The sequence below is a fragment of the Magnolia sinica genome, chromosome 7 (genome assembly GCF_029962835.1).
Source record: "Magnolia sinica isolate HGM2019 chromosome 7, MsV1, whole genome shotgun sequence".
Classification (NCBI taxonomy): domain Eukaryota; kingdom Viridiplantae; phylum Streptophyta; class Magnoliopsida; order Magnoliales; family Magnoliaceae; genus Magnolia; species Magnolia sinica.
In genome coordinates, this window is record NC_080579.1 from 946,800 (window position 1) to 950,883 (window position 4,084).

Below are 4,084 nucleotides of genomic sequence, written 5' to 3' on the forward strand. Positions count from 1 at the left end.
TAAACAGTCCAGATGGTGGTTTTCGTTTTAGATGGTTTATAAACCAACAATTTTCATAAAAAGAGGCGTTCGGTGGCCAATTAGTTAATGTTAAAAAGGCTCCTTAATAATGTCCTTACACATGCCTTGTGTAAACTATCAACAAGAGGTCATGGGTTCAAGTACTACTTGTGATTAAAAAAAAAACCCACCGTGCTGCAAGTGTGTGGGTGTGAGTGCGTGTGTAAGAAAAAGGTAAAAGACAACTGATAATTTTATTTGACCCAACATCTCTACCGTATATAATGCCAGTAGCCATTGACAATATTGCCCACATAAGTTAGTCATTTCTCATGTTACACATGCAATAAAAAATGTTACGTGATTACTTTATTATCTATGTGACATTCACTTCATCCATCATTAATTCTTATCATTTTTCAAATTAAAACCCCAAAATGAGGTAGAGCCATGACTCAGCAATAGACTCCCCAGTTCCAACGCATAACGTCATGGGTTCCAACACTCCTTATGGTGCAAGTGTGTGTGGGGTGGGTGTGAGTGCGTAAGTGTGTGGGAGAGAGGTGAGTGTGTGTAAAAGAAAAAAGACAAGTCGTAGCCTACAACACAAAAAAGAGTAGGATGAAATGCTATAGCATTCTCACAAAGCTTTCTCTACATAGCTCAAACCTTCTCTCTACTTGTAGCCATGTTTCTCTTTTTATTTTCTTCTCTTTTTTTTTTTTTTTTCGGATTTGGATAATTTTGCCTGCATGTATAATTAGTTTTCAAGGGAGACTTCAATTTTAAGATTAATTTGAAACGATGTAAGAGAGATTTTTAATATAAGAAGCAATATTTTGGTCATTTTAAAAATATAAGTCATTAAATGGGGTTATTTTGGTCATTTAAAAATGTTTTCAAGGTCTACTTTCTCTTCTCATAGTGCACAACTTATAACGAATCTAAAGTAGATGAGAATCGATTCATTTTAATCTCTAATAACTTGCCTCTGGCTCCATCGTACCAAATTCACAGGTGAACAAGAACTACTTTATTTTTATCTCAATCATGTGTACAGTTTGTTTATTTGATCACACTCAATTAAATATGTTTAATTTGATATACTTAGGCATGTTTAATTTAATATCTGTATAAATACAAAACTCTAAACATGACACGACACAAACTTTGAGATTAAACTGATTTTAGTTTGCAAAGTTGGATGATCAAAGCTCATTTAAAATATTTAATATATAAGGTATAAATATTTTTTCAAGACTGTTTGCACCAACATTAGAGAGTTTCATCAATCCAATACTTTAAATAAGTTTTGTGTGCATCATCATCACCAAATATATGGTTTGAAAAAAAATCTGATTTTAGATCTCTTAAAATCTATTAGATCCATTGGGTACCTATGAGTCTGACACCTTTTGATAGCCCTATCATTTGGTGGGCCACACATGGAAAGCACTCTAGGGCATTACCATTAAGTGCGTTCATTTTCAAGTCTTGATCCATGTGATTAGCAGATTAACCTAGTATTTTCAAGCAAAGCCATCTTTTGCAAAGTTGGCTATGTATTGAATGGCTCAAATTCCCTTACCCATTTGGTATGCCAATATTCTCATTTAAGGCCATTTTAAATTATGGATTTTTATGGTTTTCATCATTGGATAAAATATAGTAAATTTCATAACTTTTATTGTATTTAATTTGTAAAAACATTCATAAAAAATTTCACATTCATTAAACAAGGTTACTATAGAAGCTTGTGACGTTTAGGCGGTGTTTGGATTGTAAGTTACTTTATTATTATTTATTTTTTTTTCACACACGTAAGCAGCCACACCACAATGATTTTTAATTTTTTTACCAAAATAGTTACTTAAGATAACCTACTTATGACTTAAGTAGCTTATCTTAATTTCTAATTATTAAATTGAAGTGATTAACGTCTTCTTAGGATCATAAGGATATGTTTTTTTTTTCCTTTACACACACCCGACACACACCCACGCACACCGTAGTGGGATTTCACCACCTATGGATATCGAACCCAAGACCTCGTGTTGAAACCCCTTAGAGTCTACTACTAAGGTAAGGACTCAAACTTCTAAGGATAAGTTACTTATACCATAAGTAACTTATCTTAGTTTCTACTTATTGAGAAAGTAAATATACATGACATGGTATGCTTATCAGTTTCTCATCTCTTCTGTTTCTCTTAATACCTCTCTTCATCAACCTATGAAAAGTAGAAAAGGTAACAAAATTAAAAATAATTAAAGTAATTAAGTACTCTTAAGCGAAAAAGTTACTAATAATTAATCATAAAATAAACTTACTTATCTACTACTATAAGTAGAAAAAGTAATTTATATAGTTGCATCCAAATGGGCCCTAAGTAACTTTTAATAAAAATGATACTTATAATTGACCATATACTAAACTTACTTATCTCAGATAACTAATGCTGTAAGTAGAAAACATAACTTATTTGGTGGTATCGGCTTTAGTGGGGCATTTAATTTGGATCTTAAGTTACTTAATTATAAGTAGTTTATCTTAAATAATTTATCATCCAAATGCTCCCTTAATTTTGCTTCCAAATCAAATAAAATTGAAAAATATTTTATTTCTCCCCAGAAGACTGATGGCCACGAGTATAATCTAATTTCTCATTGCAAAAGCGAGAAGTTATCGTGTAATGCCGTCATCACTACGAACATACAGCGGTGCGCCTTTTATCATACCAGCATATCACATCTGTAAAATCCTAGCCGTGGAAAAAGTCCATGTCATCATGAATATAACATCACATGAAAATGTGGTTATTACCATCATCTCCTGTGCCATGACATGGAAATCATTGATAGATCGACGATCTAATGTTTTATAGATTATCAGACCACTTGATAATATGATCAACCTGATTTTAACATGTACATATATTCATAACAATATTGACCTTTTTAACGGTCCAGATTTTCTAAATGACTGACACGTTGGTGGAGAAACAAAAGACGCAGCAAAGTAATTGCTTACGTGCGGATGGAAGCACAATATCAATTTTCTCCAGCAAAGCAGCACCACGTGGGGAGCAAATTAGGTGCGGCCCTTACTGTGGGGCCCACTTAGATCTATTTATTCTATATCCACGCCGTCCATCATATTTTCTAGATAATTTTAGTGTATTATAAAAAAAATAAAGCATATCCAAATCTCAGGTGAACCATACCATAGGAAACAATGCTGAATGACCATTAGCAACTTATAATGGACCGTAAAATTTTTGGATCGAGTTGATATTTGTTTTCTCCATCAATAAAGGTTTATGTGACATTATAAACAGGTTGGATGAAAAATAAACATCACGGAAATATTAATGTGGGTCCGATAAAGTTTTTAATGGTGGGACTTTCAATCATCACTGTTTCCTATAGTATGGTTCCCCTTAGATATAAATCTACTTCAATTTTTTATTTTGGCCTAAAATGATATGGAAAAACGGATGGACGGTATGGATATAGAATACATGATGAAGTTGGGCCCCATGGTAGGGCCGCACCGTCTTGAGTCGGGTCGGGGTCGCACCCAATCCGCTCCCACCGACGTCCATCCTTCTCATGCACCTGAGCCACGTAGCACCGCACCTGTCTGTCTAATAACGGTTTAAAGCGCGAGGAGTTATATGATACTCAGGCTGTGTATGGCACTTGATACACAGGCACTCAGCATTTATACATGTAGAATGTATTTTCTCTAATAAAACAATTCACAATCCCATGATCAGATTGTTTGAACAGTCTAACCTCTGATTCATTTGTGGAAATAGGACCGTTAGATATTTCTAATTTTTAACCGTCCAATAAATGTCCATCAATCCGATAGCCAGATGATAAAATAAGCTTAATTTCTCGTTCATGATACATCTACACTCAATAACATAATCTGGACAGTTTAAATTGCGTATTTGTAAGCCACACAGGCAATTTCTAAGTGCCTGCGTATTATCCATCAGAATACGCCAGAGTATCAAAGTTCCTCTTTTCAGGGATTATCCGGATCTGTCCATCGCGTATCGGGTCCCGTCCGAAAC